Source organism: Chiloscyllium plagiosum, unplaced genomic scaffold (genome assembly GCF_037043375.1).
Source record: "Chiloscyllium plagiosum isolate Xiang-an unplaced genomic scaffold, Cpla_swu_hap1 HiC_scaffold_10, whole genome shotgun sequence".
Classification (NCBI taxonomy): Eukaryota; Metazoa; Chordata; class Chondrichthyes; order Orectolobiformes; family Hemiscylliidae; genus Chiloscyllium; species Chiloscyllium plagiosum.
The window spans coordinates 56,251,971-56,275,752 of record NW_028270148.1 but is presented as its reverse complement, the minus strand read 5'-3'; positions in this window follow the sequence as shown (position 1 = coordinate 56,275,752).

The window sequence follows — 23,782 nt, the reverse complement described above, 5'->3', positions numbered from 1 at the left end:
ACAGAAAATGTGGAAAACAAGTGAGCTAGAAACTGGAAAGTCTCCAAACAATCCACTTAGAACAATGGCACAAAATTGTAATCCACTTACCTGCAGTAACTGACTAACCTCAGATACTGCTTCAGCAGCTCTGAGAGGCTAGTCTTGCTAGATTGCATTGGGTCGTGGAGCAGAACCTCTAAGATTTTCTGTAAAAATGGCATTACAGTCCCAATTGTGTTGTAAGACTGATTGACAAATTAAGGCTCTGGTGGGTGCTTTAAAACTGCATGGTTAACATGAAGGGCATAATTTTAGCTTCTGGCACACACTACACTCGCTAGGTGGGCAGGGTTGAGAATTGTCCCTCTAATTCCGATGTCTAACTTGTTGTACTCCTTTTTGTTGCCTGAATCAAGGAGAAGGAAAAGATTGAAGAAATAAAATGAAGCAACAACAGATAGGTCAATAAGAATTGGACTGTCTGTTCCTTTTAATGTATGTAGTTCTTCAATACAGCCCTGGGAAAGTAATTTATTTCTACAAGTTCTCCAGAGGGAGAGACAAAATGGTAGTGAGTTATCTTATATTCAGTTACATCTGAAAAATCATTTCTGTTTTTTCTACATATTTAAATTTGAGAAGCACCAGAATGCGGGATCTTGAGAACAAATTTAATCATTCTTAGCTCTGAAGAATAATAAAAGTCCAGTTAAGGATAAAAGAAACTCCAGTCGCTACAGAATAATGACCAAATTGAAGCTGCAAGATACAGATTACACAATACCTCTTAGCTTCTGCCTTTAATTTGTCAGTAGGTGGTGGAAAGCTGTAATTGTAAGTTGAGAGGTAACAAGGCCATCTCAGTAAGGGACTTCTCATCAACCTGAAGCTACTGCTGAATAACTAATCAGCTGCCTTTCTCACAGAGTGACAAGAGTGCCCCAGTGAGCTCTGCTTTGATCACAAACAGCTACTGCAGCCCAAAAATCTATTTAGAGGCAATCAAATACTTGTCAGGAATTGCTGTCATTCGCAGTATGTGCAAAGAGTGGTTGACAGTCATTTGGGCAAAGTTTATTCTAGCTGAGTCCCAGACAAAGGATAATTCTTGGGGACAAGTATATGCTGGATCTTTGCCAGTAAGGTTTTCTAAAACATGAAACATCTTCCAAACCAGTTTTGAATATCTGAATGCATGATTCCCACCCACCCCCTCCACCCCCACCCCCACATAATATAGGCATTTACCATTTAAAAAATAAGTAAATTCAGATTTTAGTACTTGATTTAATCGAAGTGAGGTGAGCGCAGAAAACAAGGATTGCCTTTGTAACATAATATGGATATGAAAATAAACATTCAACTGTAGTTCAAAAATAAAGAAAAAATCATTTCTGAACAATAAGCCTGAGGTGTGTTAAATTATGTTTTGTAATGAAGATCATAGGATGGATTTTCATCTTTATCCCTGGGAGCAGAAGATAACTAAAATAGGGACCTGTTACCAGTGTGCAAACTTCCCAGAAGATTTTCTTTCTGCTCTTTGCCATTGCAATGCTAATATCCAGGAGATAAAGATGAAAATCAACCCTTTTTTTTATGTACCACAGTAAATTATCATACATAAAAACAAATGTTAATTAATACTCTTCTAGAGTGTATGGGGTTGAAATCATTTTGTACCTACCTATGGGAAAAATTATTGTAGCAAGAGAAGACAACTTTTTAAAAACCTATTGAAAAGGTCTAATAAGACAATGAAATACAGAACGTCTAAAAGTCGTTACGTCATATTTCGAAGTAAGATCTTAGTTGGTCTCCTGGCAGTTCTATTTTTACACCAAGTATTGTATTAAATTATGATGAGTTAGTTACTTTATGGATTTTACATATTTTAGACATGTCAGTTGCTTTGTGTTTTAAGAGGCTGATTATAGTTGGAGCATTGTATTGTCCATGCTACTATAAAAATGAGTTTCAACATTATCTTGTATGTATACCCAAGTCAATAATGAGTTTCATCTTAAGGTTGAAGTGTTGATTGATTTAGGCACAAATAAAAAAGGGCCAAGGTCAAAATAAAATGATGACAAAATAAACAATGAAAGACTAAATATTTATTGTGTGTAAACAGAAGCTCATCAATTTATAAAGAGAAAAGTCAAAGAGAAAGGTAAGACACTCACAGATCCTTAATGCTTTTTTGTAGCATTGGGATTTGTGCTTTCATTCAAATACAGTAAATGCAAATTTTTAAGGTATGTTGCCCACAAAGAGAAATGGAATTGATGGTTATATTTAATAGCAAATTTACCCAAAATGATGGATAAATGGTACATAATACTGAGGATCAAATCCAAAGAAGCAAAAGTATACTACTACTTTGCCAGTGGATTTTACACGCAATTCATCGAATTCCTGCAGTGGTGGAAGCTGAGTTCCTGAATATGTTTCAAGTGGAGGTGAACAGATTCTGGATATGCAAAGGTGATCGGGGAGGGAGGTTGGGCAAATGAGGTTACAATCCGATCAGTCATGATCTCATTGAACAGTAGAGCAGGCTTGAAGAACCAAATCGCCTACTCCTGCTTCCTGTTTGTATGTATTTTTTATGTCGTATTGTAACAGGCTTATGAGATAAATCAGAAAATTAAAGGACAGTTTGTTGACATGTTTGACAGGGATTCAAGAGGGATTGACAATATAGTGCAATATAGTGTCAGTATTGACAATACCGATTGACAATATAGTATATGTGTTGAAGGGCAGCATGCAGGGAAACTAATGGATTTAATCAATAAATATGAGGCATATTTTCCACCTTAGAAGTATGTTGCACACTAAAGATGTGATTAATATCAGGATTCAAGCTCACAGAGTGCCCACTGATCAATATGTATTGGATTTAATGGAGAATGTAGTCTCATTAGAGACAGTGCCGTCTGAGGATAGTAAATGATCAAATGTAAGCTAGCTGATGAAAAGAATGTGAATTTACAAAAAAAGCAATTTGTAGCAGCAGCAGTGAGCAAAAGCCGTGCAGGTGAGCTGGAAATGGCATTGAAAAGAATGGAGCAGAGAAGTCCTTTTATATAGCACAATGTATATTCGTTCAATGAAAGCATATTGATTGAAATCACTATGGTACCTTGTACATGAAAATAATGCTTCTCATATGGATAACCGTGAATGTCATGTGATAAAAATGCTTGCTTGTGTGCAATCTCGGAGGATGTACTCCATACCATCTTCAGCACCTCTTCGAAGGCACATGAGAGCATGGATTTCACCCTGAATATCCACAAGACAAAGTTCTTCTACCTACCTGGCCTGGCATTGTGGAGCAAACCCCTGATCATCAAGGTCTATGGGGAGGCCTGAGACAACATTGACAACTTCCAGTACCTCGGGAGTGTCCTGTCAGCCAAAGCAGCTATTGGTGAAGAGATCCAGCACTGGATCCAGTAAGCAAGTGCAGCCTTTGGCCACCTGAGGAAAAGGGTGTTTGAAGAGAACAACATCAAATGTGACACCAAGATCATGATTTACAGAGGTTCCTATATGGCTCTACCGCAGACACCTCAAGGTGCTGGAGCAGTACCACCGATGCTTCCTACACAAGATCCTGTGAATCCACTAGGTAGAAAGATGCATTAGCACTTGAAAGCTCAACAAGGCCAACATCCCCAGCAATAAGCCTTGATCGGCTACGATGGGCTGGGCACATCTTCTGCATGACCAATGCGACACTCCCAACACAGGTTCTGTACTCCCAGCTCCGAAACAGCAGGCAAGCCTCAGGCGGACAAATGAAATGCTTCAGTGATACACTGAAGGCCTCACTGGAAAGTGCCACATTTCCACAGACACCCGGGAATCACTGGCCCAAGGCCGTCCAAAGTGGAGGATGTGCATCCGGGAAGGTGTCGAGCACCTCAAGACTTGATGTCAGGAAAAAGGGAAGTCAGGCAACATCAATGCCCCCCACCCCCCCACCCCTTCCCATCACCACCTTCTGCCTCAGGTGTAACAGATCCTGTGGTAGCTGGATTTGTCTATACAGCCACCTATGGACTGACCCTGAGAGTGAAAGAGAGTCATCCTTATCTATGAGGTTTTGCTGACAAATGAATGAAAATGATAAAAATGAATTTAGTGTTGATGCTCGGGACTATTGCCAATATATCTAAAAGTGGAAGAGCAAGCTGGCTATTGCAATCAGCAAAATCCAGAGTAGCATCTTGTCAGCAGTGGTGAATTAATTTTTATGAAAGGCAACCAGCTCCCAGTCAGTGGCTCAGCAATTCAATAGTGCAATCAGGATTGATGGCCACAAGTGATATTACTCCTGCAAGATGAACACACAAGGGCCTCTCACAACCAAGGAAGGTTACTAGGCACGTCTTGGCACTAGGTGTTGGTGTGAGCAGGTGGTATGTTTGTTCAGGATGTCCATTGCTACCAGTTTGTCTGTCCGTGGGCCAAGGAACACCCAAATAGGAAGGCCTATTGGGTGGCATAATAGGAACCTTCCATGGTTTACCTGGTGGTGTCCTAGAGCATAGGGGTCCTAGCAGCTGGTAAAATAGCATGAGCAGGAAGAGAGTGTCAAGAGGACATGCCTATGGAAAGATGAGGGGTATGCCAACTTCCTGCACCATCTTGCCATCCTCCCCACTTCACAGCCTGCCTCCAAAGGACTGGTAAACTCTAGCCTCATTAATTAAGATCAATGCCATACGTGCAACAACAAACAAATGTTCTTAAAAGAAAAAATAAAATACCAGCTAATATGCAACTTGTTTGTAACCATCAACATGCCAACCAGTCATTGAATCCTTGCTAACCTCATAATTATTTTAAGGGAATCAACACTGTCAATGCAGACCAATAGAAGCAAATCTCCACACCTTCCATCAGTGTGGGAATCTCATGCATTCTCTAAATAACAATTACAGATTCTCCTAAATCCATAGGTTCTAGTAGAAATGAATACCTGAGAGATAGGGCGAAGTGTTCAATAGCCTTACCAGAAGACAGTTCAGGCTACTTTTCGCAACCATCATGTTAATTGGTACTTACCTAAAATACCTTTTGAAATATTCATATTTAAAGACATCATCCCAGCCACGGGCCATATGCCATGGTCTAGTGTGGCAGCCGAAACAACTGGCTGTTCATACCTGATGAGTACATCAGCCTGTCTCATCCATATTCCACCTCCCCCCACCCCAAACAGCCCCTCACCTGCTCATGGTAGTCGCACATGAAATTCAATTATCTCATATGAGTGATCAAAGTGATTGAGCGTATCTTCAAGTACTTCACCTCAACAAATGTAGCATTGGGTCCAGGTACTGTTCAGTTCACTATGCCCTCATCACTAAACTACTGGTAGTACTCAGTTCAAAGGTTCATGTGTAACATCAGTGCACCCTTATACACCACATTTCTGCAATGCTTCCAGCTATTCAACATGTTTCCAGGTATTCAACAATGACAACCTCATTAGCATTTCAAAGGAATTAGCTGCAGGAATTAGATTTTAAAGGAAATAGCTACAGAGATAAGGGATGCACTGGCAATAATCTCCCAGGAATCCTTAGATTTTGGAAGATTTAGTTTAGAGGATTACAAAACTGCTAATCTAACACCCCTATTTTGAAAGTGAAAGAGACAATAAACAGGTAATGATTGGCAGGTTAGCTGTACATCTGTCCCTGGGAAAATGTTAGTCTGTTGTAAAGGGTATAATGGTAGAATATTTTGGAATTCATCATATGATCAACAGTGTCAACAGCCTTCATGGGGAGGGGAATCACACCTGACAATTTACTAGAATTCTTTGATGATGTAACAAGCATGATCGGCAAAAGGTAACCAGTAGATTTAATACATTTAGAAGTCCAAAAAGCATTTGATGAAATACTATACATTAGGCTACTTATCAAGACCAAATGATATGGTGTTGGTGTTCATATATTAGTATGAATAAAGAATTAGCTAAATCATAAGGGACAGAGAGTTGGGATAAGTGAGGCATTTTCAGTAAACCTGTCACTAGTGGAGAGCCACAGGGATCAGTGTTGGGGCCCTAATTATTTACAATATGCATTATTTAGATGGTGGAAGTGAATGAATTGTTGCCAAGTTTGAAAATGGCACAAAAATAAATGCAAAGACAGGTGGAAAGCATGACACAACGAGTCTACAGAGAGATCAGAGTCGAGGGTGTGGTGCTGGATGAAATGCTTATGCCTGAAATGTCGATTCTCCTGCTCCTCGGATGCTGCCTGACTGGCTGTGCTTTTCCAGCACCACATTCTCAACTCTGATCTCCAGCATCTGCAGTCCTCATTTTCTTCTGCAGAGAATCAGACAAGTTAAGGGACCAGATAAAAACTTGGATGAGGAATAATAATGTGGGAAAATGAGAGGTTATGAACTTTAGTAGGAATAATAGAAGAGCTAAATATTGTTTAAATGTGAAATAAATAACTGCTAAAAGCTGCAACACAGAGGTATTTTTGGAGTCCTTTTGCAGATATCATTAGAAAGCTAGCAGCCAAGTTCTGTAGAGTTACAGTGAAGGTAATGGCATGTTGGCCTTTATTTCAGGGGAATGAAATTCAAAAGTCAGGAGCTTTGCTAAAACTATGCAAGGCACTAGTTAGACTACACTTGAAATACCGTGAACAGATTTGGTCCCCTTATTCATGAAATATATACTAGAAATCCAGAGAGGATGTACCAGGCTGATACTTATTATGGAAAGATTTTATCATGTGTAGAAAATGGATCATTCAATTTATTCAGGGCTGTGAGCGAGATTTTTAATTAGTCGGTGAGTTATGTGTCACATGAAAAAGAGAGGAAAGTGGAGTTGAGGATTATCAGGTTAGCCATGATCTCATTGAATGGTGGAGCAGATGGCCTACATCTGCTGCTACATCTTATGGTATTTTCACATTCTGTCTCAAGGTAGAAATTGGCAGCAGTTTATGACATGATCCCTCAATTGTACACATGCATCGCAATATATTTCAATGGCATGTTTGATCATTAATGAGAAATTTGTGTGTTGTGTTCTGTCTACTAGTCAACATACCTTCAAGAGACATGTTGATGATTTTCATTCTCTATCATAGCAAATGAACCAGCTTACTTGGGAACACTTGAAGCATGGCATGCTAATGAAAACATGTTATGCCTTGTAAGGTAACAGCTTTCTTTAGCCCTGACACTAATGTATATTTGAATGTAATATTTAGAAAAGTTTGTTATCTGTAATAGATATCCTTTGGATTCTTCAAAGCCAAGATATCTGTACTTAGTTTCTTATGTTAAAAAGGATGACAAAACCTTTGATGTATCAGGTAAAATATCCCAGTGGTGTCAAATCCACATCAACATGTCGTGACAGTAATATTTAATTTAATATCTGAATCACACCGAAGGAGTCCTGTTTAAACATGTTAATTGAACACTTCACCTCTTCACTATGGGGTACATGGATACCTTAGTAACCAAGTGGAGGCTTGAGATTGTGCGATGCATACTGAATTTTTTAAATTCCAGACTTTCGCCTGCCCATTTGTCTATCATTAATATCAATTGATTATATTGTTCTGTATTTCCAGGAAAGAGAGAGAGACTTCACCAGAGAAAATTGAATACACAAGAAAAATCGAAAAAAACAATGTGCTGCTGAAACAAAAAACCTGCTGAAATCTGAATCCATAGCCGTCAAAAATAAAGAAAGAAATGAGAAGTGACAGATGCATGAAAGAAATAGGAGTGAAAAAAACACACAATAAATTGTTTGCTACTTCAGTCTCTCTATAAAAATATAACATTATGTAATTTGGAGCTTTTTTGTTTGAATACCTGTATAGATCTTCAAGAGAAAATTACTGTTTTATTTTTTTTTAGAAACTGTCACTTCTGATCTCCTTTGCTCTTTGACTGCTTCAGAAACCATTCTTCTCTTGTGATGTTGGTATCTCTACCAATCACATATGGATGCCTTGATAGATTTGTCTCACTGAAATAATTCATTTTGCATTATTTCACCTTGAGAATGATCTTTTATTTCTGGATCTGTACCTATTTGTTTTCTTGATAATACCTTCAGATTTCAATTCTGGAAAATTAGAGATTTTTAAAAAGTCTCCACCTGGCATAAATGGGTGACCTACTGCCCTGTTTATATTGACGTTCTTATTTATTCAGATGGGACGGCCAGAATGCCTGCCTTTCTCAGCTGAGAAACCACATCTAACAATTGAACATTCGACTTTTTACCATACATTGGATTTGAGTAGCAAATTTAGGTATAAATGGATGCAGGCAGTGTCTGGCTGTCAGGCAATAAAGTCTGCCCACAAAGACACAGCTGGGGATCAGAAACAGGTAGGGACAGATTGTAGTCACTATACCTCGGTATGGAGATAGGGAAGATATCCCATTGCAGAGAGCATGATAAGGTGAAGGAATGGCAAGGGAACATGTGGTGCTCAGATGGAGAGCTGGTGGTTATCGGCACAAGATGGTGAGTGGTACAGGTTAGTAGGGGTAGGGTGGGGGGGGGGGGGGGAGGGGAAGGCCACAAGCAAACTTATCTGGCAGAGCATCATTGTGATTGTAGGGTCTCGGTGGAGGTTGGGGAACAAAGATGGTTGTCAGAACAGGGAGTGATATAGTGATCTGGAAGGGTTGGTTGTGGTCAGAGAGAGTAAAGGTGGTTGAGGAAAAGTAAGATAGCTAGAGGAGGGGTGGGATTGTGATTGGATGACTGGGTTAGCGAGAGGACAGAGAAACATTTCATGGATGTGATTGCATTTTGGGAGATGGACTTTTTTACAGAGGAGTTGAAAACAATTAACCTTGTTGATTTAGGAAATACTTGTGCTTCCCCTACCTCACAAGCTGTACTATGAAATCTTTTGAATCTGGGCCCTTACTTGTTAACTCCTAGTCGCAGATCTGAAGTAGATCATCAGCGCCCAAGCTTGACTCTTTTGGTTTCTGTCTTCGAGTCAGAAATGGGGGAAATTAAAATGAGCAACACATGAATGGCGGAAGCATTGAATACATATTTTGCTTCTATCTTCACAAAATAGGATACAAATGATTTCCCAGAAATGTTATGGAAATAAGGGTCAGTGAAAAGGAAAAATTGAAGAAAATCAGCACATTAAAAAAAACCGTGCTAGAGAAATTCATGGAGTTAAAGATTAACAAATTACCAGGGCCTGATAATCTGCATCCCATAGTTCTAAAGGAAGTGGCTGTAGAAACATTAGATGCATTAGTGGTCATCTTCCAACCTGCTACAAACTCTGGAGCAGTTTCTATTGGAGGATGGTAAATGAAACCTCACTATTTAAAAAAAGAGGCAGAAAAAAACCCAGAAACTTACAGATATGTTAGCCTAACATCAACAGTGGGAAACAAATGTTAGATTCTGTTACAAAAAATTTGATAACAGAATACTTGGAAAGCATTAACTGGTCCAAACAAAGTCAGTATGGGTTTATGAAATATAAATCATGCTTAACAACTCTACTGGTGTATTTTGAGGATGTAATGAGTAGAATAGATAAGGAATATTTGGAGTTTACAAATGTTTTTGATAAGGTCTCACATAAGACTCTCGTGGGCAAAATGAAAACACACAGGATTTAGGGTAATAAATTAGCATGGCCTGAGAATGAGTTGACAGACTGAAACCACAGGGTGAGAATAAATAGGTCTTTTTTTCTGGTTGGCAGGTGATGACTAATGGAATACCTCAGTGATCATTGCATGAACCCCAGCTATTTATAATGTATAATAATTACTTAGATGAGGGAACTAAATGGAAATTTTCTAGTTTTGCTGACAACACATAAATAGCTTGAATTGTGAACAGTTAGCCTGATAGAGTCCTCAGAGACCACGGCCGGTTAATGCAGAGGAGAAACGGGCTGAGGTGCACCAGATTGTGTTGCTAGCAGCATACAGGCAGGAAGTGTTATGGGTAGCACATGACCTACGTGTAGGAGGTCACCTTGGGGTACGAAAGACTCAGGCTAAGGTACAAAAACATTTTCATTGGCCTGGAATGGACAAGGATGTGGTTACCTTTTGCCGTACGTGTCATACACGCCAAATAATAGGCACGCCAAAGGCAGTAATAAACCTAGCACCTTTGTTGCCAATTCCTGTATTTGAAGAACCTTTCACGTGGGTTATAATTAATTGTGTAGGTCCCCTCCAGCAACTAAAAGTGGGAGCCAGTACCAGGTTTCTGGAGGCAATTCCATTAAGGAGTATCAAGGCAAAAAAGGTGGTAGAGGGGTTAGTAGCTTTCTTCACATGGTATGAGTTACCCAGACCGATTCAGTCAGACCAAGGGTCAAATTTTACTGCTAGGCTGTTTAAGGAGGTTATGGATAGCTTAGGTGTACAGCACTTTAAATCCAGTGTGCATCATACTGAATCCCAGGGAGCTTTAGAAAGGTGGCATCAGATATTGAAGACCATGTTAAGAGCATACTGTCAGGATTACCCGAATGATTGGGATAAAGTTATCCCATTCATATTGTTTGTCATTAGGGATGCCCCAGATGAATCTACTCAGTTCACTCCATTTGAGTTAATATTCGAGCATGAAGAGAGAGGCCTTTTGAAATTAATTAAAGAAACCTTATCAGAACCAAAGTCAGAGATCTCATACTTAGATTATATATCGGAGGTGAGGGAGAGATTAGATAGAGTAGGTGAGTTAGCTAAACAGCACCTAAAGAGGGCACAGTGTGGAATGAAGCAGTTGGCAGATAAAAACTCTGAGACTCGGACATTTTCCTGAGAGGATGGCGTGTTAGTACTGTTACCAGCATTAGCAGATTCTTTCAACACCAGGTTTAGTTGTCCCTATCAAATTGAGAAAAAATTGAGTCTGGTGAACTATTTAGTAACGTTCCCAGATAGAAAAGAAAGGTATTGGGTCTGTCATGCGAACATGTTGAAACCGTATTATATGAGAGAGAAAGAACTGGAGAAACAGGTGTTAGTTACTGCCCCACAAAGTAAGGAATCAAATCCAGAGGATATGGATTTTGAGGTGCCTCAAATTGAGGAGTGGGATAGATCAGTAAACTATCTGTCTCAGGAGCATACAACAGAGTTGAAAGATTTGTTACTGCAGTACATGGACATATGTAAGAATCAGATGGGGAGGACTAATGCTAGTGTACATGAAGTAAATGTAGGGAATACTGCTCCGATAAAACAGTACCCCTATTGGCTTAATCCTTTCAAAGCCAGACAGGTCAGATAGAGGTGGCGGCCATGCTTAATGAGAACATCATCAAACCAAACCAGAGTGCGTAAAGTTTGCCAATCGTCTTAGTTCCTAACTGGACAGGACTCAACAATTCTGTGTGATTATCAGAAGATCAACGCTGTTACAAATTCATCTCGTATCCAATTCCTAGATTGGGGACTTTATTGAGAAAGTCAGACAAGCCAGTTACATCACCAGGTTGGACTTAATGCGTGGTTACTGGCAGGTACCTTTATCAGAGATGGCGAAAGAAATTTCTGCATTTGTAACCCCAAATGGGGCTATATCAATTTAAAGTGATGCCACATTCCAAACACTCATGAACAGAGTTGTGGCTGGATTAACAAATTGTACAGTCTATTTGGACGATGTAGTGATCTTTAGTACGTTCTGGAAAGATCACATGGTACAGTTGGCAGAGCTCTTTTATTGACCATGAGAAGCAAAACTGGTGATAAACTTAAATAAAACAGAATTCATGAAAGCAGAGGTGATGTTCGTGAGACATAACATTGGTCATGGAAGGCTGACCCCAAGGAACGCAAAGACGAAGGCCATTGAGGAATTTCCATGACTAACCTCAAAGAAAGAAGTGCTTTGATTCTTAGGACTCAACAGATTCTATCAGATGTTTGTTCCAAACGTCAGCAGTGTAGTGGCACCGTTAACCGATTTGCTGAAGAAGAACACCTTTTAATGAATTATTTGTGAAGGTTTCAGGTGCAGGGAAGTGCCTAACAAAATCTTCAACAGTCTGCTGCATCTAGATTCCAGAGCGTCAGTGTACAAATCCAATCTGTGCTGCTTCAATGACTACCTTGCCATTGAAATATTTGAGGCCAGATCTTGTCCTCATGTTATCACCACCAAGCTGCAATATGATGATGCTAGTCAGGCTGCTACCTACCTTTGACTCATGGTCTCACTCCTGCACTTTGGTTTCAAAATGAGTGGTGTTGCTTGATCTTGCTATTCAACCGCTTCCTACTCATCAGGATTTGAAACTGAAAACCCAATGCTCTGTGGTGAAACTGCTGATCTTTTCTCCAAAACACTCTTTCATAGCGGGAAATATTTATGCTGTCTAAGCTGAAAGAAAAGCAGGTGCAAATTTGCAACTTTGCTTTTTATTGTGCTGAACAAGTCTTTTGCAAGCTAAAAGCATTAGCATTGTCACAGTGTAATCTCATGTTAAAGTGGATTAACTTTAGAGGAACTTGAGAAACATGAGCAGTCAAATATTGTGGATGCTAATGCAGGAACTTGTTAAATGTTAATGTGCTTTTAGCATCTGCTTAGGACTTTCACCAGCTAAGTATCTGCCCATGCTACAAACTTACTAATGGCTATCATTGTAGGACAAAAGTTTACAAGGGAAGAAATAATATAATTTGATTATTTGATTTAATTTGTTTATTGTTACGTGTACTGTATTACAAATTACAGTGAAATTGATGTTGCATTGAGTTGCCAATCTCTGACACATCTTTAAAAACAGACAAATAAACCAAAACATCAAATATAAAGACAGGAGAATAAAGGACTAAGTAAGAAGTGTCCTTCTTGCAAGTGCTGCATCATGGGCCATGGGCCATGGGCCTGGTTGCTAGGCACAAGTTTCTTTGACTGTGCCACCGCTGCTGGAATGAAAATTGCCATCTCACCTCCATTGATCCCCTCGTCATTCGGAGTCTTCGCTGGACCTTACCAGTACTACCAATGCTGCTGAGTACTGCATCAGCCCAAACGATGCCGTCACTGCCTAGAGTCTGCTTCGGACCAACCTTGCCAATGCCACTGGGTCTTGTACTGGGCCCAAACTTGTCTCCACTGCTGCCTCCATGAATCTGCCCTTGAATCAGATGCCATTGGGAATCCAAACACACCTCTGCCCTCAGCTGCCATGAGTCTGCACCAGGACCACCCCAATGATGCAGAAGTCACTGGGAACCCAACTTCTCTCCAACTCTGCCACCACAAGACCATGCTGGGCCCATGTGCCACCACTGATGCCAACGCCCCAACAGAGCTGTTCAACAAATGGTCAGGAAAATAAAACAGAAAAACAGACAAAAAAATTAGAAAAGAAAAGTGGAATGAGTAAACAAGCCCTGGGCTCAGAAGCCATAATTCATCACTATCTTACCATCTTGGAATGATGACAGTGCTGCAAGGTCATCGATCTGAAATTTGGGGCTGAATCTTAACCCGATAAAATGTAGGCATTTATGTCATAGTTCCACAGAATGAGGATGATGTTTGCAAGGGCCTCTGTGTGGAATCTTTTAATGTAGAGAATCTGTTATGCTTTGAACTGACTGGGGGAACACTGCCATTCTTATTATGCAGCATAGTTGTCACAGAAGGATTTACAGTTTGGTAATCAACCTGTTCAGCCATGTTTCAATACACATTCTGTGGCCGTCATACCCTGAGATGGGATTTGAACCTGGAGCATCTGGTCCATTGAGCTTACCCCAAGATTTTACATCATGGCCGATCATCTCCTCAATGCCATTTCCCTGAATTATCGCCAAATCCTTTAATATCGTGAACCTACTCAAATGTTAGCTTTGCCAGCTCTCTGTAGTAGAGAATTCCAAAGAATTCCTCCTGCTCCCAGGTGAAGAATTTTCTTATTGACTGTGATGAATCCACAATTATCTTTGCTAATCATTTTTCCTTTCACATATTGACAATGCTTTTAAATACTGCCTTTCCTCACTAGATTGCATTCGAATTTATTTTCCTTTTCCTTACCAGTTTCTTGGTCCTCCTTTCCGAAATTGCTTGCATTTCTTTACCACTATTTCAGGCATTCCCATAGACACTTTATTTGATGTAGAACAATGTTTATATTTTTTATTTAACAATGATTGCTTCACACTTTCCTTTGAGCATGAAAGACGTTGTTACAGAGATTATGAGGAGGACCTGGAGGTCTCACTCCTTCAAGATCTTGAGCTATTCTCTGAGTCCATATGCCATCATGTGTGAACATGGCTTCATCCTTGGCCCTTTCAGACCCTTACATCAGAACACCGTGGCATGATCAGAATTCTATTTTTCACAGTTGGCCACTTCCATCGCTCCCTCACTCCTCTGCTAGGCTGACTAGTTCTCTACAGCTTTGTGCTGCAGGTTTGGCTGCTTGACAAGGGTTCAGGTTGGCTGTAGGCATAATATTGACAGAAAAGGAAATGGCTGAATACATGTACCTTTGAATGGCAGAAAAATTATGAACCCCATTCCTTTGAGATTCTCAAATTTAAAACACAGAAAGCTAAAATTATGTCATTTTCTGTATTTCAGTCTTCACAGATGATGACTGGCCTGTTGAGAATTTTCCACATTTCTTATTTTATTGTTGTTTTATATTTGCTTATCAGAAGTTATCTTATGAAGAAAAACATTCAATTATTGAATCCATTTCTTTGGGTCAAACCAAGCAGATAACACTGATGAGGACGAAATTATTAATTAGCAATTATTCTGTTTTAGGATCCCTACATTATGGAACCAGACCCTTTAGCCCAACAAGCCCACACCGACCCTCCGAAGAGTAACCCCACCCAGACGCTTTCCTACATAGATACTCATAACCAACACATCCCTGAATGCTATGGGCAGTTTAGCATGGCCAATTCACCAAAGCTGTACATCTTTGGATTGTGGGAGGAAACCCACGCATCACAGGGAGACTGCGCAAACTCTACGCAGACAGTCACCCAAGGCTGGAATCGAACCCACGTCCCTGGTCTGTGAGGCAGCAGTGCTAACCACTGAGCCACCATGCCACCCATTCAAGGAAGATATTAACAGAGGCATATTTTGGTTTTCTCTACAGTATACATTTGTTTTTCTTTAAATTGGTCCCCTTCTTGGAAATCAGGCTTGGCTTCCCATAGGCCAAGGAAGACCGAACACCAACTCTGGGTAGAGAAGTGGAATTTGAACCCTCTTTCTGCAGACATATGCATGGGGAAAGGAATAAATCAGAATGAGATAGCTGTGACAGCTGCGGACAGGCATTTTTGCTGCTCTTGGTCCAAAAGTAAAACTTTAAGGCACTTCTTATTTTTCTTAATTTTCCTCACTTCTACCTGATGCCTGGAAAACTGGCAGGCTACTGTAAACCTTGCAAAGCATGTTAAAGCAGAGGTTGTCAGCCTCAGTGTCAACCTCCATTCTGCAAATGGGCAGGCCACCCCTTGTGCTGCTCATGTTAATCTCAGAAATGAGTAGATTGAAGGCAGATAAGGGTTGAGCTGAGATGTTTAAGATTTCAACACTTGGCCCAACCGCAATATATTCGATTCAGAGAGATTCAATTTGTTTCTGTTGTGCAGAGGGAATGTCACAGTGCAAAATACTGTACACAATTTTGATTTATTTTACTTATTGCTTTGCAAGAACTCTGCTTTGACCTTGCTTTCGACTGCTGCAGCTGTATCTATTATTTGTACGTCTCCCACAGAGTCAAACCACGTGGTTGTCCTTTCTTGGACTTTAAACATTCTGGGTTCTCTCAGGCATTGAGTGTTTATACTGCACTCTTTAGAGGCTGAACTGTCTTTCTAGAATGCTACCATTCTGAGTCCCTAGCCAGCTTTCCCTTAACTCAGAATAATTTTCTCTCACTCTCAGCAATCTCTGTAAGCATTTTTAACTCAAAAATATGCATTATACTAAGATCCAGCTCTCCAGTATAGTATTTCATCTGATTTTCCTTTAGTTCCAATCATATATTTCTCTCTGTTCTGCTGATGTCAGGGTAGCATCATCATGTACATGATCATATTAACATACTAATTTCCCATTATACTACACTCATCATTCTTGAGCACCACAATGATATCATAAAACTTCGACTACATGTTTTTAATCCACTGTCAAATTTCAAAGTAAGTTTTCATTTTTAAAAAGCATAAATAATAGGATAAGGTAATTATTTATGCCACTGTTTGATCACAGAGATACGAATTACAGAGGAACTGAAGAATAATTGTTAGTCATTACAATAATTAATCTCATTAAGGGATTTAATTAATTTCCAAGCCTTAGAAATGAAATCACACAGTACAATATTAATAATGAATATGTTACTGAATTCATATTCAGTGACGTTTTGCTATTACAACAGAGGTCAACTTATTTATTTTCAGCAGCTTGAGCCATTTGAAGAAATTATTTAAAATGCATAACACATTAATTTCTAATATTATCAAGCCAAGACTCAATCCATATAAGTTTCTAAATATCAACTGAACTTCTGAATAAGTCTAATCAAACTTTAGGAACAGTCATTTTGGCTAACATCCCATGGCAATGCTCATACTAAGTCAGAAGACATCTTGTTTCATAAGGAGAAGGGTATAATTGAACATAGAATATAGAACATTACAGTACAGTACAGGCCCTTCAGCCCTCGATGTTGCACTGACCTGTGGAACCAATCTGAAGCCCATCTAACCTGCACTATTCTATTCTCGTCCATATGCCTAACCAATGACCATTTGAATGCAAGTCTATTGTTACAGGCAGCGCATTCCAAGCCCCTATTACTCTCAGAGTAAAGAAACTATCTCTGACATCTATCACCCCTCAATTTAAAGCTATGACCTCTTGTGCTAGCAATCACCATCTGAGGAAAAAGGCACTCACTGTCCACCCCATCTAACCCTCTGATTATCTTATACGTCTCAATTAAGTCACCTCTCAACGTTCTCTCTTATGAAAACAGCTTCAAGTCCCCCAGCCTTTCCTCGTAAGACCTTCCTTCCATACTAAGCAACATCCTAGTAAATCTCCTCTGTACCCTTTCCAAGGCTTCCACATCCTTCCTATAATGCAGTGACCAGAACTGTATGCAATACTCCAAATGTGGCCGCACTAGAGTTTTGTACAGCTGCAGCATGACCTTATCACTATGAAACTCAATCCCTCTCCCAATAAAAGCTCATGCACAGTATGCTTTCTCAACAACCCTATCTACCTGGGTGACAACATTCAAGGATCTTTGTACATGGACACTGAGATCTCTCTGCTCATCTACACTACCAAGAATCTTACCATTGGCCCAGTCCTCTGCATTGCTGTTACTCCTTCCAAAATGAATCACCTCACACTTATTCACATTAAACTCCATTTGTAACCTTTCAGCATAGCTCTGCAGCTTAACTATGTCTCTCTGTAACCTACAACATCCTTGGTCATGATCCACAACTCTACTGACCTCAGTGTCATCTGCAAATTTACTAACCCATCCTTCTATGCCGTCATCCAGGTCATTTATAAAAATGACGAACAGAAATGAATAACATATTGGCTGTATTTACCATGAACACCCCAGATGCTGCCTGTAACAAAGATGGCACTGACTAAATAGTCACAAACAGGGCAGAGACAAACTTCTGAATGTAAGCACAAGAGTATCAAAAAGCAAAAAAAATCTCATGGAACTTTATGTTTTTCCTCCTTAACCAGATCCATGCATAGCCAGGCAAGGCCTTGCCCATTACCTCTTACTCACCTGTAGTTCCAGGACCAGTTCTTGTCTTCTGTGCCAATTACCAACAGTCCTCAAATCTCCCTGAACTGACCCAAGGCAATAACAATCTCTGATGTCTTCTCAGGCCAGGTTCACATTTTGCTGTGCAACTGGAAGGAGACTGCTGGTTACTTGCTTACCTGTAATCTTTTGTACATAGGATCATAGAATCTTGCAATTCAGAAAAAAAAAACCCTTTGGCCAGTGTCAATCAGATAAAGGAAAGGGAATCTCTACATTTTAAGAGTGGAACTTGTAATGCAGCATGTTCTCCCATGATAAATCTGGCGAGAAGTGTGGCTTTAGGAGTGTCAGCTTCTTAAATCAATATCAATAGACAATAGACAAAAGGTGCAGGAGTAAGCCATTCTGCCCTTCGAGCCTGCACCACCATTCAATATGATCATGGCTGATCATCCTTAATCCGTATCCTGTTCCTGCCTTATCTCTATAACCCTTGATTCCACTATCCTTGAGAGCTCTATCCAACTCTTTCTTAAATTAATCCAGAGTCTGGGCCTCCACTGCCCTCTGGGGCAGAGCATTCCACACAGCCACCACTCTCTGGGTGAAGAAGTTTCTCCTCATCTCTGTCCTAAATGGTCTACCCCGTATTTTTAAGCTGTGTCCTCTGGTTCGACACTCACCCATCAGCGGAAACATGTTTCCTGCCTCCAGAGTGTCCAATCCTTTAATAATCTTATATGTCTCAATCAGATCCCTCTCAGTCTCCTAAATTGAAGGGTATACAAGCCCAGTCACTCCAGTCTTTCAGCGTAAGGTAGTCCCGCCATTCCAGGAATTGACCTCGTGAACCTACGCTGCACTCCCTCAATAGCCAGAATGTCTTTCCTCAAATTTGGAGACCAGAACTGCACACAATACTCCAGGTGTGGTCTCACCAGGGCCCTGTTCAGCTGCAGAAGAACCTCTTTGCTTCTATACTCAATCCCTCTTGCTATGAAGGCCAGCATGCTATTAGCTTTCTTCACTACCTGCTGTACCTGCATGCTTACCTTCATTGACTGGTGTACAAGAACACCCAGATCTGTTTGTACTGCCCATTTACCTAAATTGATTCCATTTAGGTAGTAATCTGCCTTCCTGTTCTTGCCACCAAAGTGGATAACCATACATTTATCCACATTAAACTGCATCTGCCATGCATCAGACCACTCACCTAACCTGTCCAGATCACCCTGTAATCTCCTAACATCCTCCTCACATTTCACCCTGCCACCTAGCTTAGTATCATCAGCAAATTTGCTAATGTTATTACTAATACCATCTTCTATATCATTAATATATATTGTAAAAAGCTGCGGTCCCAGCACTGACCCCAGCGGTACCCCACTGGTCACTGCCTGCCATTCTGAAATGGAGCCGTTTATCACTACTCTTTGTTTCCTGTCAGCCAACCTACTTTCAATCCAAGTTAGTACTTTGCCCCCAATACCATGCGCCCTAATTTTGCTCACTAACCTCTTATATGGGACTTTATCAAAAGCTTGCTGAAAGTCCAGGTACACTACATTCACTGGATCTCCCTGGTCCATCTTCAGAGTTACTTCCTCAAAAAATTCCAGAAGATTAGTCAAGCATGATTTCCCCTTCATAAATCCATGCTGACTCTGACCTATCCTGTTACTTCTATCCAGATGTGTCGTAATTTCATCCTTTAGAATAGACTCCAGCATCTTTCCCACCACTGAGGTCAGACTAACTGGTCTATAATTTCCTGCTTTCTCTCTCCTACCTTTCTTAAAAAGTGGTACAACATTAGCCACCCTCCAATCCTCAGGAACTGATCCCGAATCTATTGAACTCTGGAAAATAATCACCAATGCATCCACGATTTCTCGAGCCACCTCCTTCAGTACCCTGGGATGTAGACCATCAGGCCCCGGTGACTTATCAACCTTCAGACCTAACAGTCTCTTCAACACCAATTCCTGGCAAATATAAATTCCCTTAAGTTCAGGTCCTTCAGCCACTGTTACCTCAGGGAGATTGCTTGTGTCTTCCCCAGTGAACACAGATCTGAAGTACCAATTCAATTCTTCTGCCATTTCTTTGTTCCCCGTAATATATTCCCCTCTTTCTGTCTTCAAGGGCCCAATTTTAGTCTTAACCATTTTTTTGCCTTTCACATACCTAAAAAAGCTTTTACTATCCTCCTTTATATTTTTGGCCAGATTATCTTTGTACCTCATTTTTTCTCTGCATATTTCCTTCTTAGTAATCCTCTGTTGTTCTTTAAAAGCTTCCCAGTCCTCCGTTTTCCCACTTACTTTTGTGATGTTATACTTTTTCTCTTTTAACTTTATATGTTTCTTAACTTCCATCGTTAGCCACGGCCACCCATGCCTCCTCCTAGGATCTTTCTTCCTTTTTGGAATGAACTGATCCTGCATCTTCTGCATTATACACAGAAATATCCGCCATTGTTCCTCCACTGTCATCCCTGCTAAGGTATTGCACCATTGAATTTTGGCCAGCTCCTCCTTCATAGCTCCATAGTTCCCTTTATTCAACAGAAATATTGTCACTTCCGATTGTACCCTCTCCCTCTCAAATTGCAGATTGAAGCTTATTGTATTATGGTCACTACTTCCCAATGGCTCCTTCACTTCGAAGTCCCTGATCAATTCTGGTTCGTTGCCCAATACCAGATCCAGAATTGCTTTCTCCCTGGTAGGCTCCAGCACCAGCTGTTCTAAGAATCCATCTCGGAGGCACTCCACAAAGTCTCTTTCTTGAGGTTCAATTCCATCCTGATTCTCCCAGTCTACCTACATGTTGAAATCCCCCATAACAACTGTAGTAACATCTTTGCAACAGGCCAATTTCAGCTCCTGATTCAACTTACATCCTACATCCAGACTACTGTTTGGGGGCCTGTAGATAACTCCCAAGAGGGTCTTTTTACTCTTAGAATTTCTCAGCTCTATCCACACTGACTCTACATCCCCTGATTCTAGGTCCCCCCGCCCAAGGGACTGAATATCATCCCTTACCAACATGGCCACCTCACCCCCTCTGCCCGTCAGTCTGTCCTTACGATAGCACGTGTAGCCTTGAATATTCACTTCCCAGGCCCTGTCCACTTGAAGCCACGTCTCAGTTATCCCCACAATATCGTATCTGCCAATTTCCAAAAGAGCCTCAAGCTCATCCATCTTATTTCTAATGCTTTGTGCATTCATATATAGTACTTTTAATTTGTTACTGCCCTCACCCTTCCCATCAACCCCTATTTCAGTCAACCTTACAGCATGATCCCTTTTTGAGTTTTCTGCTTCATTGATACAGTTGTCTTTCTTGACTTCCCTTGTTCTAACTTTCCCTTCTTAAACATCCAGTTTGTCCCCTCCCCCCGGCTACTTAGTTTAAACGTAGCTGGGTTGCAGTAGCAAACCTGCCTGCCAGAATGCTGGTCTCCAATGTAGTAAGGTGCAAACTGTCTCTCTTGTATAATTTATGCTTACCACAAAACATACCCCAGTGATCCAAGAATTTAAATCCTTGCTTCCTGCACCAATTCCCCAGCCCCACATTCAAGTCCATTATCTCCCTGTTTCTGGCCTCACCAGCCCGAGGAACTGGAAGCAAACTGGAGATAACCACCCTGGATGTCCTGCTTTTCAACCTTCCTAGTTCTCCGAAGTCCCGCTGTAGTATGTTCCTCCTCTTCTTCCCGACGTCATTTGTGCCGACATGTACCACCACCTTTGGCTCTTCACCTTCGTCCTTGAGGATTTCCTGCACTCTGTCTGTGATGTCTTTAACACTGGCACCAGGAAGGCAATACACCATCCTTAAGTCCTGCCTGCTGCCACAAAAACCCCGGTCAGTTCCTCTCACTATGGAGTCCCCTATTACCACGGCTCTGTGCGATGTCTGACTCTTCAGCTCTACCTCCACGCCAACTTTTGATTGACAGACCTGGCCGGGCCCTGATATGTCCATCTGCACTGTTTCAAACAAATGTCTTCCACTCCATAAGACCATATGAAATAGGCTGGCTGTTTGGCCCCTCAAACCTGCTCCACCATTCAATGGGATCATTGCTGATCTGATGTTCCTCATGTCCACACTCCTGCCTTTTCTCCATAACCCTTAATTCCCTGACTGATCAATAATTTATTTATATCAGTCTTAAATATACACAAAGACTGATCCACAATAGCTCTCCGAGGCAAGGGGTTCCAAAGATTCACAACTCTTTGAGAGAAGAAATTCCTCTTCATCTTCGTCTTGAGTTTTCACCCCTTAATTCTGAGATTATGCCCTCTGGTTCTCGACTCTCCCAGGAGCTGAAACATCCTCTTAGCATTTACCCTTAAGAATCCTCTATGTCTCAATGAGATCACCCCTCAATCTTCTAAATTTTGACATGTCAAGTGTTTAGCCATAAAACAATCACTCCATACCAGGGAAGCTTCTCTGGCCTACCTGCAAGAAAATAATATCGTTCCCAAATAAAGGGACCAAAACTGCTCACAGATATGGTTTCAGCAGCACCTTGTACAGTTCTCTACTCTTATACTTCAACACTATTGAAATAGGGACAACATTTTCTACTGCACCTATACACTACCTTTCTGTGTTTCATGCACAAATATCCCCAAGTCCCTTTGTGTTGCAGATTTCAGTAGATTTTATGCATTTAAATAGTACTCTGTTTTTTGATCCCCCTTTCAAAATGAACAACTTCACATTTTTTAACATTTCACTATATTTGCCAACTTTTTTTGCCCATTCATTTCATCTATCAATATCTCTTTGTAAGTTGTTTGCATTCCTCTCACAATCTGCAAATTTTACTACAATGCATTCACTTTCTTCCTCCAAGTCATTTATATATTGTAAACAGTTGTGATCCCAGCTCTGATCTCTGTGGAACCCCACTGATCAGAGGTCACTAATCCGAGAAAAAGACTCACTGCTTCCTGCTCATAAGCCAATTCTGTATCCACATCAATATACTACCGCCACACCATAGGGTCTGGCCATAGGGTCTGACCATATATCTTACCTTTCCTGCGGTACCTCATCAAATTTGTCTGGAAGTCCAAATGCAAATTATCTACTGGTTACCCTTGATCTACTCGAGTTGAGACTTACTTAAAAATGAATAAAGTAGTCAGATACAATTTCCCTCTAATGAAGCTATGCTGACTCTGCTTAATTAGATGATAATTTTCAAAATGTGCTGTTGTTACTTTCTTAGTAAATGATTCCAACATTTTCCCAGCAATAGATGTCAGGCTAATCAGTCTGACTACCCTATAGTTACCCACTTTTTGTTCCCCACCCTTTCTGAACATGAGTATCGCATTTGCAGTTTTCCAATACTTCTCCGGATTTGATGAACTTTGGAAAATTACAACCAACGCATCCATTGTCTCTGTAGTTTCTTCTTTTTGGATCCTAAGATGGGGGACAGCATGGTGGCTCAGTGGTTAGCACTGTTGCCTCACAGCGCCAGGGACCTGGGTTCAATTCCCGTCTCGGGCAGCTGCCTGCGTGGAGTTTGCACATTCTCCCCGTGTCTGCGTGGGTTTCCTCTGGGTGCTTCGATTTCCTCCCCCAGTCCAAAAGTGTGCAGGTTAGGTGAATTGGCCATGCGAAATTGCCCGTAGTGTTAGGTGAAGGGGTAAATGTAGGGAATGGGTCTGGGTGGGTTGCTCTTCGGAGGGTCGGTGTGGACTTGTTGGGCTGAAGGGCATGTTTCCACACTGTAGGGAATCTAAGAACCATCAGGACTAGGGTACTTCAATGCTTTTAGCCTCCTTAATTTGTCTAATATTACTTCTGTAATGATGGTGTTTGCGCTCAATTCCTCACCAATAGTCTTCAGTATCATTGCGATGTCACAAGTATTATCGCCATTTAAAAAACTGATAGAAACTATCCAT